The sequence below is a fragment of the Chenopodium quinoa genome, unplaced genomic scaffold, assembly GCF_001683475.1.
Source record: "Chenopodium quinoa cultivar QQ74 unplaced genomic scaffold, ASM168347v1, whole genome shotgun sequence".
Classification (NCBI taxonomy): Eukaryota; Viridiplantae; Streptophyta; class Magnoliopsida; order Caryophyllales; family Amaranthaceae; genus Chenopodium; species Chenopodium quinoa.
In genome coordinates, this window is record NW_018743197.1 from 4,662,067 (window position 1) to 4,677,541 (window position 15,475).

At 39.8% G+C, this 15,475-nt stretch overlaps 1 long non-coding RNA gene across 2 annotated transcripts; it reads right to left on the reverse strand.

Moving 5' to 3' along the window:
- Positions 1-7,105: 7,105 nt before the first annotated feature.
- LOC110733216 lies at positions 7,106-11,173 on the reverse strand. 2 transcript variants are annotated; one of them, XR_002513614.1, is made up of 5 exons: positions 10,181-10,666; positions 8,922-8,990; positions 7,860-8,003; positions 7,510-7,564; positions 7,112-7,415 (listed from the first exon to the last, which is right to left on the reverse strand). It is a non-coding gene; the product is annotated as an uncharacterized LOC110733216 (long non-coding RNA). The 2 variants fall into 2 exon arrangements; XR_002513613.1 differs by having other exon boundaries at positions 7,106-7,415; positions 7,860-8,990; positions 10,181-11,173.
- Positions 11,174-15,475: the final 4,302 nt, after the last annotated feature.

The window sequence follows — 15,475 nt, forward strand, 5'->3', positions numbered from 1 at the left end:
CTTTCGTCTTGATTCCCTTTACAGCCTCCGCCTCTACCCATTTAGTGAAGTAGTCAACGGCAACAAGTATATACCTTCTGCCGCCTGTAGCAGGCGTATATGGACCCAGAATGTCCATGCCCCACTTAGCAAACGGTAGTGGGCTGTGAATGGTAGTGAGGTCAGTAGCCGGACGGTGAATTAATTTGCCAAACCTTTGGCACTTGTCACATTTTTTCACCATCTCCATTGCATCTGCTTCCAAAGTAGGCCAAAAGTAGCCCTGGCGCCTTGCCCTTTGAGCAAGCATCCTACCACCTATATGGGAAGCACAGAAACCAGAGTGAAGATCATCTAGTATCTCTCGTCCCTTTTCAGGAGTAACACACTTTAAGAAGGGTTGAAGGTACCCCCTCTTGTGAAGTTCTCCCTGTATCATTTCAAAACAGGAGGCTCGTTTTTTCAGTGTTGCCGCCTGTTGAGGATCATCCGGCAGTGTACCGTTTGTCAGATATGCCCTGATTGAATCCATCCAGGTTGAGCTTCTGTCTAGGATTCCAATAGGGTTTTCCTCGATGCTTCTCTTCTCCATCACTTCCCAAAAAACAGTTCGAGGAGTATCGGAGGAGGCGGATGATGCTAATTTTGACAGTGCATCTGCCTGGTTGTTTTCCGACCTCGGCACTTGGATTAGGTGGAAATCCTCAAGGGAGCCGACTGCTTGTCGAACCGCCTGTAAATACTTGATCATGGCCGGATGGGTTGCTTCGTATTCGCCATTGTACTGACTCACTATCAATTGTGAATCAGAACAGGCGTCTATTTTTCTTGCCCCTGCCGCCTTACACATGCGGATCCCGGCTAGTAAAGCTTCATATTCTGCCTCATTGTTTGAAGCCTGAAAACTGAAGCGTAGGGCATACTCGAACCTGTCGCCCTCTGGAGATTGACATACGACGCCTGCTCCACAACCATTTGAAGTAGAGCTTCCGTCCACATATACCTTCCAGACTTGGTCTGGAACTTGAGAGTCAGGAGGACGAGTCATCTCTACAATAAAGTCAGCAAAGGCTTGCCCCTTCACTGCTTTTCTAGGCTCGAAAGTAATTTCGAGGCTCTGTATTTCTATGGCCCATTTGATCATTCGTCCTGACGACTCTATGATGGTAAGGGGCCGCTTGATTGGTTGGTCGGTATACACGACGACTGCATGTGCCAAAAAGTAGGGCTTCAATTTTTTAACAGCCATGAAGAGTTCAAGACCAAATTTCTCCACTAGGGGATACCTCAACTCGGCATTTTTCAGTACGTGACTGACAAAGTAGACCGGGAGCTGACAGTCGTCCCTTTCAGCAAGAAGCACCGCGCTTAACGCATGATCAGAGACGGCCAGGTACATGTAGAGATCTTCTTTGGGCAAAGGGCTGACCAGCCTCGGCAAGGAATGCAAGTGAACCTTTAATTTCTGGAAGGCGGCCTCAGCATCCGGCCCCCATTCGAACCTTGCCTTTTTCTTAATTGCCTGGAAAAAGTATAGGCATTTGTCGCCTGATCGGCTTAGGAATCTCCCCAAGGCCGTCAGACAACCCGTTAACTTCTGAACCTCTCGGACGGTACGAGGCGACTGCATGTCAATGACCGCCTGTACCTTCTCAGGGTTCGCCTCTATTCCTCTCTGATTGATAAGGAATCCGAGAAATTTCCCAGACTCAACTCCAAATACACATTTCTTGGGATTGAGCATGACATGGTGCCGCCTGAGTGTGGCGAAAGTTTCTCGGAGGTCCGTCAGATGATCTTTCTGAAGTTTAGTCTTGACAATCATATCATCAATATATGCCTCGACGTTTCTCCCAATCTGATCAAAGAACACTGTGTTTATCATTCGTTGGAAGGTAGCCGGGGCATTCTTAAGACCAAACGGCATGACCGTGTAACAGTACAATCCCTGATCAGTGACGAAGGCCGTCTTCTCCTGATCTTTCTTCCATAAAGGAATTTGATGGAAACCAGAATAAGCGTCCATAAAACTCATCAAGGCATGGCCGGCTGTTGAGTCGACCAGGTTATCAATTTTAGGCAGAGGGTAACTGTCTTTGGGGCACGCCTTATTCAAGTCTGTGTAGTCTACACACATTCGCCAGGTGTCATTCGGCTTTTTAACAAGCACCACATTTGCAACCCAATCTAGGAAGTAACATTGCCGAATGAACCCTGCATCAAGTAATTTTTTGACTTCGGCGGCTGCCGCCTGACCTCTTTCTTCACCATGGTTCCGCTTCTTTTGCCGTACCGGCTTCTTTTTCGGATCCACAGCGAGTTTATGTACTGCCAGATCAGGACTAATGCCTGGCATTTCATGGACTTCAAATGCAAAGATGTCCTTGTATTCTTTCAACAGATTGTGAAAGTCGTCACCAAGGTTTCTCAGAGCAGTCGTCCCAACTTTGACTGTTCGGTCAGGACGTGAGTCGTCTAAGATCAGGTCCGCATGCTCACCAGCCGGCTGAGGGCGGAACTCATCCGGCCGCTCCTCTGCCAATGATTGCTATTTTCTTGCTTTTCTTGCGGACTCTGTCTGGGACGCCTTTCTCTTTTTGTCGCCTGTTTCTTGAACAGGCGTACTCTCCTTGACATTGTCAAGGTCTGTTTTTTCTCCACTTGACCCAGTGGCCATAACAGTGGGCTTGACATCCGAGAGATAGCACTCTCGGGCCATCCTCTAATCTCCCCTCAGGGAGCCGACTGTTCCATTATCCCTTTCAAACTTAAGCAGCATAAGTGACGGGATTATAACAGCCTTGGAATTATTCAGGGTTGGTCGACCCAGAATCATGTTGTAGGCCGAGAGTTCCTCTACTACTAGGAACCGGACTACCATGTGTCGTCCTTCCCCTTTTTCGCCCAGGCGAATGGGTAGATCTACTCGTCCCAGTGGGTGGACGACTCCTCCTCCAAACCCTATTAAAGGGTGGGAGGCCGGATGTATGCAGTCCGTCTGATATTTCAGTTTTGACAGACATTTGCTGCTGATGAGATCTGAGGAACTCCCGGTATCTATGAGGATTCGGCCAACTCTCTGGTTGGCCACTTTACATTCAATAACGAGAGGGTCGTCATGCGGCCCCCTTATTCCTCCTAGATCCTCTTCAGTGATGACAATCTCATGAAATGTATATTTGGACGGCCGTTCTTGGTGAACGGAGTTTACATCTAACCGCCTTATATTATCTTTGTTGCCCCTAATAGTGGGGCCGCCTCCTGAGAAGCCGCCTGCAATGGTGTAGACGACTGCATCATCTGTATCGGAACTGTCGGCCTGTTGATTCTTTTTGGCCGACTGCTTTTTTGAGGAAGCGTTCCCCGTAGATTTCTTGACATAAGTGTCAAGATCACCTTGATCAGCCAAGCGGTCTAGGTACCGCATGAGACTGATGCAGTCATTGGTGTGATGACCAACGTCATCATGATAAGCACAGATTTTGTCTTGGTTCCGGTTGCTCGCAGAACCCTTCATGGGGAGCGGCTTCTCAATTGAGAACCGTCCCTTTATTTCTTTTAGGATAAACTGGTTATCCTTGTTAAACACATACTTTGGGGAGTATGGTTTGAATTCTTTTTTCTTTTTCTGGGCCGGCTGTTTAGAGGAGTCAGCAGCCCAGACCTCTTTCCTTTTCTCATCTTTGTTGGACGACTGTTTCTGTCGTCCCTCTCTTTTGTCGAACCTCTTCCCGTCCGACTGTTTTATCGTACACAGATCAGTCGCCTGTATATAGGCTTCTGTTTCAATCAAGGCCTCTTGAAGAGTCGCCACCCTTTTTCGAACTAAATCAAATTTGAAGGTAGACCCGTCTTTGAGACCTCTAAAAAAGTCAGTATAAGCTACCTCATCCGGTAACCCTTGAATCTGTATTCTCATCAGGTTGAACCGCCTGATGTAAGAACGAAGCCCCTCCTTCTCGCCCTGCTGAATTGTTCCCAAATCAAGGGTCGTTTTCTTCGCAGGGATGTTCATAGCGAAGTTGGAGGCAAATAAGTAAGCAAGCGTCCTGAAGCTGTTTACACAACCAGTCGGCAGGTTGCCGAACCATTGCTGTGCAATTCCCTTGAGAGTCGCTGGGAAACACTTGCACCAAGTGGGATCATCCAACCCTTGAAGGTACATCAGGTTGGTGAATGCCATCAGATGGTCTTCTGGGTTAGTAGTGCCGTCATAGGCGCCTACTAGAACATTTTTTACTTTGGCCGGCTGAGCGGCTTCAGTAATTTCCTTGGAGAAGGCCGACGGCTGTTCACCAAGTCTAAGCAGCCGTAGCTGCCAGTCCATAGGTTGGACGTTTTTTGCTGCAGGTCCACCAAATGGAGGTGGCTGCATAAAATACTGTTGTTGCGGCACAAATGGTAAGTTTGGTACCGCCTGGGCACTATGAAAGCCGGACTGACGGGAGGTGCCGCCTGACTGACTCTCATGGTACGACTGAGTATGCCTCATCGAGGCATTTCGCAAACTGTCCTGAAAATTTGAAGTAGAAGCCGACTCTGATAATCGGTCACTCTTCTTCTGCTCTAGCAGGTGCCGAGCATCTGTGAACGTTTGCTTTGACCCGTCCGCCTGAATATGACGAACCGGTTTCCTATTTCCCGTAGGATAACGGAGTTTTGTGAAATCAAGAGCAGGTGGCTCCCGCTTCTTGGATTTAGGATGGGGAGTCGCCTCTCGCCCTTGAACTGGCTTCCTCTTCAGTGAAGTGGAAGGTTTCTTGGCCGACTGCTCTTTGACTGAAGCAGGCGGTTTTTTGTTGATCAACTATTGGATCTCTCCCTTGAAGTCCCTCATGAAGGTCATGAGTTCGTTCCTTGTGATGGGAGCAGACCCATCAGTCGGCTGTTGCCGAGCAAGCGGTGCGCCTGCTGGCTCGCTTCCTGTTTGAAGATGCTCCCGTTCCCTCATTTCGGTATGACGGGTACGTCGGGCCCTTAGGGTCCCATCTGGAGCTGTATGAGTTTCAACTTCAAATTCACTTTCGGTATCATGGTCCGACTGAACTTGAGGGTCGTCTAGGGGACGCCTCTCTTCTGGAGTCGGTACAGACTTGGATGCCATCTCTGAAGTACTCTCCCCACAGACGGCGCCAAATGTTTCGGGGTTTTCTGATGTCCTGCGGGAGAGTTACAATTCCGAGACTGGAACCGGACGCCTGTACCTGCAAAATAACGGAGACTCCTGAGAGCTCCGCCTCCAACGGTCAAGTTAGTACCTGATTAAGGAGTAATTAATACGGAAATTACAGTAATAAGATCTCTCTAGGTGAGAGTGCTCAGTGTTGGTAATCTGCGTCGTTAGCGAGATTAGCCGGTTGTCAATGTTCCGTAATAACTCTGTTCTTCTCTGCTTGAGTTCTTTTGATTTGTTCAATTACCTAACTAATGAGGATTAATTAAGTATTTATAGCCTTGAGAAGCGTGCAACTCTCTAGGTTTAAAGTAAACCTAGGGCTGATCGGGCCTCTAAACTGGATTGGGCCTTGATGGCCGGTTTTCCCATTTGGCATGGGTGGACACGTGGCGTGTCTTAATTGGTCCGTAGAGGACGTATCTGTGATTGACACGTGGCAGGCTCCCGTTGGCCTTCGTGAAGGACACGTGGCGGAACCTGGTTGGTCCACTTGTCTGACGGTGATTGGTGGATAAAAATCCCCTAATCAAAAGGGACAAAATTCTTATTTTTATTTTGTTTGCTTGCAACTACAAAATAATAAACGAGTTAGTAACTTCAAGAAAATAATAATAATAAAACAATAATTAAATTAAATTAAATTTAATGAAGTAGATTTGGGGCCAAACCCTCAAATAGTTCTACCTTTCACGCCTTGGCTTAAGGACAGAACCACGAGTAAAGTATGGACTCCTTGGAGTGCTTGAAGAAGGAATTTTGAAAGAAGAAGGGTAGGCTAGTGTTTTGGCTAGAGCATAAAAGAGAGAAAAATAAAGAATTAATTGATGCCCCGTACATCAGAAATGAGGGGAAATTTATAGAAAAAATGTGCTGAGGGAACACACAGAACCCTAAAAAGATAAAAACCCTTAAAAAAGTATACCGTAACACGGCAAAGTGTACCGTGACACGGGAAATCCCACCGTCAGACGGGAAACATTCCCGTGACATGGTGTACTTTTGTATGACGCGGGAAATATTTAGTGAAAGGACACGGAAACCCCTGTGTCACAGCAGGTGTCTTTTGTCACAGGGAACCCCACCGTAGAACGGGACAGTTTCCCGTGACACGGTGGACTGTTGCCGTGACGCGAGAGTTTTCAGTCCGCTTTTCTGTCTAAATTTATTTTTAACCCTAATTTCATTAAGCATTTTATGTGCCAATTGATAATTTCGGGCCATTTTTGATTTATTATTATTTGGGATAAAATAAGAAAAAAAGTAAATAAAAAGTTTGGACCAAAATAAATAATAAAACAATAAAATAAAAAAGGTTTGGGCTAAAACTAAATAATAAATCAATAAAAAAGGTTTGGGCTGAAATTAAAAAAAAAACTATGCTTTGACCAAAAATCAAGACTGATCCATGGACTATTCAAAAATTGAATTTAATTAAATACGATTTTTTAAGCACTCTCGGGACTAAATACTGAACCCGACCAATAGTGACGGTGATAGGTTGTTCATCATCGGGTTTGGTTTTGGGGAGACATTTTTAGGTGTGTGCATACAGGTAACGTATGGTAACACTTTCAAAAGTGAAACTATAAACACTCTTAAGTAACACTTTTTTATAATATTTGTATCAATTTTAAAGTGTTACTTTTTATTTATATGTAATACTTACTTTTCTTTAGTAATATTTTCAATGAAATAGTAACACCTTTTTCAAATATTGTGTATCACTTTTGCAAACTATTGAAACACCTTGTTTATTTTTAGGTAACATTTTTAAATCATCTTTCGACATATAGTACCACTATATTTGATAGTATGTATCACTTTTTACAAACTAATATAACACTTTTTTTAATTGATAGGTAACATTAATTAACAACTCATTATCATTATCATTATTATTATTTAAATATACAAAAATAATATGAACATGTACAATAGCTACAAATGTGAAAAATAACATATACGATACTCAATAAATTGAATTGATATAATTTCATATTTTCTTCAAAAAAATCCATAAACACCATTTTTTTGTTGGTTTGGCTAAACAATCTAACTATCCAAAAAAATTTATCTAGATAAATAAAAAAACAAGAAATTTTTTTTTTTACCTAAGTTTATTTTGTATTATTTATCTCCCTAAACATCAGCAGCTACATATATGCAAGCATGTTTCTTGTGGCATCATTACTTGCTACTCCAATCCTTCATCTTGATTCATTTGATCCTATAATTGTGTAAAAGCATCATATCAGACAACCTGAAATAAAATATTCATGAAAATCATTAAAACAAAGAATCATAAGGATAATTATCATCTGTCCAATACCAACGTCATAAATAAAGCATCCTACCATTATAATCATGTAATCAGGTCCAATCGTTGTGATTAAGAACCCCAACAATATACTGCACAATAAAAAATAATAATTAAAAAAATAATTAAATTAAAAAAAAAGATACTACACAAGAGATGTGACCAACTGTTTTTGACATGTAAAAGGATTAAAAAAAACATCACATAAGGTAATAATATGTTAGCCACTCAGATGTGTAGAAGTAGAAAAGGCCTAGATAGAACCAAACAAAGACACCCAAATCGCAGCATAAAGCTATGAATTCACAAATTCAAATATTCAAGAATCATATATATTATGTCATTTCCACGATTGTGGACAGAAAAAGCTTTAGAGAAACGACATACATGTCTGGAATTTAAATAATAAAGTGTTGTAGAAAATAGTTGATTTACAATCTGCACCCATGGAACTCCATATCCTGCCATTTTAATAATACACCATTCACAACAGTCCTAAGTGTTAGCAAACCTTCTCAGGTGACTATCAACCTGAAAAACAACCTCATGTTAAGAATAAAAGTTCATATCAGATCTCAGAGTTTAATAATTAGACAACACTTTCACTGTCTTATATGTATGTAAACTTAACTATCGAGAAACCAAAGATCTAATATACAAGAACCAAAAAAAGGTCTATCATTTCATTTTGAGGGATTCATATGTTGTGTTTTATAATCCTGAAGACATTACGCTAAATTTGAGTTGAGATAAATTCCGTAAAGCACATAGCTATTCAGGTGTAGTTTCACTCCATCAATAACAAAATTTAGTAACTGCAAAATGAACACTTGAAGGCTCTGCTAACAAAATACAAAACACATACTACCTAAAGCTCTAAAACAATCAAGTAGACATACAAAATCTAAGGAAATAAAAACGAATTCAATTATATCTAAATCAACCAAGTGATAAGACTGATAAATGAACACTAATCTTAGACTAATACAATGAAAAATCCATTAGTTACATTTATTTTTTACATCTCTAAGTCATCAAACCATTTTAATTGTGTGACAAATTTATAGGATGTTTAACTTCATTAGTATATGTTAATTTTAATCCATGAAGCTCACATCGAATCAAAATCCAGCATAATCTCTTATTGATCAATGAATACCTTGTAGCAAATCAAATGGAAAACTTTTTGCATTATGATACTCTACTTCTATCAAACAAATTATAAAAAAATAACTCATTCAAACCTTAAAGTAAATAGGGAATCCTTTTTATACCTCAATTTCCTCCAAAACTATTAGCATCAAGGTTCAATAGCATATTTAGCATGCTAGTGTAAACATAAATTTAAGTATAACCCTAAATTAATTGAGTATAATAAGAATCAAAGTAATAAAAAATCCTATATTATGAATGTAATAATCAATGATAACAACAAAAAGAACATCTTACCTTGAAAGCTACTAGAAAATTGAATTTCACCTTTTAGGAAACCTCATAATCAATCTGTTTAATTTCCATCTACAAACCACAAAAGTTAAATAATCTCAAAAATAGTAGTAATAATGTTAAAATGAATGATTGACTGATTGAATTATACCAAGTTTAAACCCCACAAACAGTAATCAAAGTAATCAGTTTGTGCAGCTTGAAGTATGAAATTACACATGAAAGTCCAATTAGCATAGCTACAATAAGAAAACAGCAAGTGGAAGGGCATTAAATGGAAAGGAAACTACCAACATTGGCCAATCACTGCTTCTTCCTTTGTAAACTATACTTTAAGGACTCTTGGTTCATGCAACCAACTCCATCTTTTTGGAAATAAGGCTTTGGTTTTGTAGTTTTTGTGATAGAAGATCACCAAAAACCAATGACAGTTGCAGATATATATTGTAGCTTCTTATCGGAGGAGGTTTTAAATAGATGTACAAAGCCCTGCCCCGGTTCTAAGTCATTAACTCTATTATTGGAGAGAGAAGTCTGCCAAAGAGAGTCGCTAGATTTAAAATTCTTGACCCCACTCTAACTTGACCATGGACATTGTAAAAGGCTGAAGGCATGGCTTCTCATAGTAGTTTCCCAGTTTCCTACCCAAAAGGATTTTGTACATAATACAGAGTACTCTTTTAGAAAACTTACTTTGGTCGTTTTTTTATATACCGACTCTGTAATTTGATAATGAGTATTTAAAATGCATCTAGCTTAAATCACTTTCATATTTTCGTTAAATTCACTCCGAAGAATACTACTACAATCAAAACAATATTATTTTGATTCTACTACAATCAAAGTAGTATTATTTTTATTCTATTAAGTAGAGTTTATTCTACAATCTCAATTAATGGGCTTCCTTCAAAACTCAATTCTACAATACCATCACACTTTTCAAACTATTACAAAAGCTAAACCCCAAAATCTAACATATGTCAATAATCAGACAAATTAAAACCAACACAACACACATAATAGAAATTCAAAAGCACTACTAACGAAATTTGAAATCCAGAACCCTAAATCGTACAAAACTCAATAATCAAACAAATTACTACAAAAATCAACACAAACATTAGCAATTCAACATGAAACTGTGTAAAATTCAGAAGTTGAGATTCTTAATATACATATGATCAATAAAGGAACATAATTATTTAACTTGGGGTTTTAGATGAAACCCTAAAAATTAACATACAATAAAGAGTGTAAATTACCATCACATTTAAGGATTTTAGAGGAAGTGGAATTTAAACTAGCAAAATTAACAGGGTGAATAGAAGAATTGAAGGAGGCCAATTCAACATCACCACCGATCTTCTCCCACCGCCCTTATTAATGAGGTGAGGCGACCGAATATCAAGAACACACCGCCATCACCACTGCCCTCTTTCACGATTCAAATATCTTCTTCCCCCCTCTGATCTTCTCTTTCGTCAGCCATAGAAATAGGGAAAGGGGATGGTAATGGAAGAAAAAGTGAAAATGAATAAGGAAGCACGAGCCTAAAGGGAAAAGCTTTTGACATAGAAGGAAGAATAAGGGCAAGGTTAAAATTCAGTAATTTGAGAAGAGGGCGAAATAGGTATGTCACTATTCCTCTTTCTAATAAGAAACAAAAACTAAAATAAAAAATTTACTACTTCAATTAAGAAATTGGTTTTGACTTCATTATTAGATTCCAAATATTTTTTTTTCTTATTTTATGTGATTGATTGTATATGAGACTATCATATTGAAATGGAGGCAGTAGTATTATAGATTTGGGGAAATCAGTGCTCTTAACTCAATTACAAGGGTACTCTTTCGAAAAAAAATACAATAGTACAAGTTTGAACCAAACCGGTGCCCTTTTACGCCGTTTTTTTTTTCTTTTTTTGGTGTTGGCTTGAATTTTTAGGTTTTTTTTTTTTTTTTTTTTTTTTGCGTGTTGGTGCCCATTTGTGTTTTTCTACTAGTGGGTACATTGTTAATTACAAGTAAGGCTTACAATTGCAATCAAGTGTTTATATTAAATTGCTACTTCATATCAAAGTGTTACTTAATATTAGAGTGTTAAAATCAAGTGTTACTTAAGATCTAAGTGTTACAATCAAGTGTTACTTAAAATCAAAGTGTTACAATCAAGTGTTACATAATGTTAAAGTGTTACAAAAGTGTTACTTATAAATTAGCTAAGGTTCTTACCTTTAAAGTGATATTATTTGCTGTTACCTAAAGTCACTTTTGTAGTAGTGACTAGACAAGGGTGGAGTAGGTTGACTACTCGCAGAAATGGTCCACATAGGCCTTACAATCCAATAGGTCTCATACTTGTGAACATTACTTTCATGCAATGATACTTCACGAGGACTATCATTATAGCGTGAAACTACTTGTTCAAGTCCGTATTGGCGCATCAATCGGAAAGGGCAATAAAAAGTCAACTTTGACATACTAGGGACATGACAATACGGGGGTATCATTCATCCCGACAACCTAGTAAGCCTCCACTAAGGCACCACCCATCGAATGGAAAATTCACTCTTCGCCAAGAACAATGTCCAATCATCATATGACATGTTTGCAGAGTAGTTTTTCTTCCTACGAACTAGATCATTGAGACCGTATTTTACAATATCGTTGGGGGCTTGAAAGAGTTCCAAACTCTCCGTCAACCAAATCTGAAAAAAAAAAATTGATGGGGCGCTGTGACACAGCATAAAGCACCGTGTCGTGGCAAGAAGCGTCATGGCACGGTGCCAGCCACGTGTCACGGTAATCAAATTGAAGCCGTTTTTACCTGAAACTGTACTAGAGAGCCCTTCCCGGCGTCTTTCAAGTCATATTTTGCTTCGTCGAGACCACACAAAGTTTCTCCAAGGCAAATAGGCATTGGGGATCTCCTAGATTAGACATGTTCAAGCACAAACGCTAAGATATCATGTCCTACTCTACCGTTTGCAAATAAAAGCTTGCTAAATAAGAAAAAAATATAAGCTCTCCTATATTATACATGGTATGAATCAGAGACATGACGATTGAAATACAAATTTGCAAGCTTTTCTTCATCAACCTCGTTACCACACAAAATATTATTTAAATCTGGGTCTGTCAGGTTTAAATGACGCTCGATATCCTGGTAATAAAATTCACGCAGAGTAGGCATCACAACGAGAAATGCAGAAGGGAAACCAAAGATAGAACCAAATTCCTCCGGTAGAGAGCATATTTCATCATAATCGAACTTGAAACAATGGGTTTCCAAACTCCAATAGTCTAAAGCTGCACTTAAAAAATCATGTTCAATTGCTACATGCATTAATACTAATAAACCTCTGACTTGATGCAAATCTAGCTCTCTTTTGTCTGCATTAGTTAAAGAATATTACCAGTTACGCAATGTATTATCAAAATTCTGAGACATTATTATTGAAATATGAAATTCTAGCTATTTTATGTTTCGTAATTATGCATATCACGAATTGAATGGTTGTAATTTATAGCTAAAAGAGCCTAGATACGCAAAAACTTTATCCTGTCCCACGCGTAAACACACTTCTGCATTATTTGCATGCCGCAACACAGTAAAGTACACTGTGTCCCAGGAAAGATTGCCATGACGCGGCAACATTTACCGTCACATGGCACTGGCTTACGTGTCACGATAGTCATGCGTTATCAATTTTTATCCATGACCTATTTTTCCCGGATTTTTCTTATGTTTTCCTTAACAGTTTATCCTTTGAACTCTTTTTTCGAGAGTTTTATACCTAATAAAATTTTCCTTTTTTAATTTTATTTTTTAAATTTTTGTATTTCTTTTTATTTTCGGGGATGTTGTAAAACTTGTCCCTTTTTTTATTTCTTTTTATTTTCAGGAAAGCTGTAAAACTTGTCCCATTCTATTTATTTTTATTTTCAGAGAAGTTGTAAAACTTGTCCCATTTTTTTTATTTATTTCTTTTTATTTTTGGGGAAGTTGTAAAACTTGTCCCTTTTTTATTTCTATTTATTTTTGGGGAAGTTGTAAAACTTGTTCTATTTTTTATTTATTTTGGGAAGTTGTAAACTTTTTCCATTATTTTTTGTCATATTTTTTTAGGGCGAAAGTCGTACCCTCCACTTACGAAAAAAATAATGTTTTTTTCGTGTCATTAATAAATGCATGATTCACACAAATAGTCACAAGCACACTCTAACATACACACTAAATGAGTAAATAAATGTCAAATGCATAAAGTGGGAATGAAATGGTATAAGAATGAGTCATGGTACATAAGTTGTGTCAATGTACATAATAAAACCCTCGGTCAAAATTCTCTAGATCTAGAAGAACTAGGATCAGTGTCATCACGAGACTGTGAGTAAGGGAATGGTAGACTAAAAAGAACCTCCATCATCCATGTATAGGGATGGCAATCCAGTCCGGATTTGATCCTACTCCGCCCCTATCTTAGGTAAAAAAATCAGCTCCAAATCCGAGAAAAAAGTAGTCCGAGTTTGAATTCCGTTAAAATAATTCGACTCCGAGTCGGAGGAGGGTTATAGTCAGATTATACAAAAAAATCCGAGAAAAAATCCGACTCTGACAAATGTCCGCACTTACGGATTATTTGACTCCGACTCCAATAGAAGGTGGATTTTTGTGTGGGTCATGGTGGAATTGGGTGTGGGTTGTAAAGGCCCAAATAGCCCAATTTCTCAAAGTATATTGAAAAAAAAAACTCAGAGTTGGGTCGGATTAGAGTCGGAGTCGGAGCCGGAGATTGGATATTGAAATTGGAGTCGGATCGGAGTTCGATTTAGCCTCAAACTTCCTGTCAAATCGGAGTTGGATTTAGCATAATCTACAACAATTCCGACCCGTTTCCATCTCTATCCGAGTACGAGAAGTAGTGTCCCTCCTAGTCCCCACAACTCCAGCATAAGACATACTCAAGGAAAGTCTTGTCCAAATGGTAAACAACGTAGGCTGACTCCAAGATGTAGGTATCGTTCGTGGAGGCAGCGTCCCTAATCACAAGGAGTAATGATCGGCCTAAATTCAGGTTGTGAAGGCTGGAATGGCTAGGAAAATGGAGGACACTACCACTGAGCCTAAAAGTGTTGGAATGGCTGAGAAGATTGAGGCTGCTGGGTCTAAGAGTGCTGGAACGGCTAAGAAAACTGAGGCTGCTGCCACTGAGTCTCCTGAAATGGCTGACAAGATTGAGGCTGCTGCCACTGGGTCTAAGAATGCCGACGATCCTTAGGAGATTGTTTGTGATGACTAGGTCCCCCCTTGTCTAAGCCTTTATGCCTCGAGCGCTAGCGAGACCTTAGTCGCCTCTGTCGCCTCTATCACTCCTAAAAGACACAAAACGAAAAGATATCAATGGTGTAAGATAAAATAAAAGGTAAACATGGGAAAACTATCAAATATACCTCGTAAACATCGTCTAAACTACTCTGACAACTCTCACCGCGTCGTAACTTGATGAAGCAATGTTTTAGAGCATTAACCAGCTTCATTATTCCAATCATATCCGAGTGCGTGACCTGAAAGCAAACCATCAGTAACAAGCAATATTAAGAACAATTTAAAGATGTGTCAAAAAGCTTACCGGCTTGAAATCACCAGGCAGGGATTCTTGCACCTGTTTGAAACCCTCTAGAGCATCGGCAATATGATCCTCTACCATACTATAAGGAGGGTGATCCCATCGTAGGGGGTCCTTCCTTAGATGCCTATGGCCATTTAAAGCCTAGGACTTTGTACTTTTTAGGGTGTATTAGGATTTGAATTCCTAACTATTTGGGGGACCTTGAATTAGAATTGATTCTATCATCACGCATTTTTGTAAGAAACAAGTAGGATTCGCCAATGAGTTTGGGAAAACCCATAGACCTCGTTGATGCCTTTTTCCCATGTAGAATGCATGGGATATTTAGCACAAATTGATGAGTGTCATTTATGGCACTCATTCGGCCTCTTTTCCTTAGCTTTTCCTTAATTTTGTTCTTTATTTCCTTAGTTTGTGCTTTCCGTAGTTAGTTTCCTTGTTTTGTGCATTTCTTTGTTTATTTGTTCTTTTTCCCTTTTATTTGTTTGTTTTCGTTTGTTTTTAGGTTATGATCGTGTTTTCAAGGAATCCTGAACCTTCCTCTTATATTTCTCATCAACTTTGATGCCTCATGTTCGCCTTTTGGAACTTCATGTTTAAAGGAACGCAAAGAGCAAGTCAATAAATCGGTGCACGTATGCGGTGGGGGCGTCATCTTTGCCATGAACCCACCAAAATGGCCCTCTCAAGACTGCCCACCTTGGTGTTCATCATCATCAGAAAGTCGAGCCCACGAGGATGAGCTTGGACAAAGAAGAGGGGGGCTCCCCTACTGCCAGGTGCGGGCCCACACGAAGGTGGTGCGGCCACGCACCTGGGTGGCGCGGGCGCGCCAGCAAGGGCCCCTGCTCCGTACTGTTTTTCTCGAGGCCGCGCCTCACCTTTGTTGCAACTGCTTCTTTCAGGGTTTCTTTTGGGACGATCTAA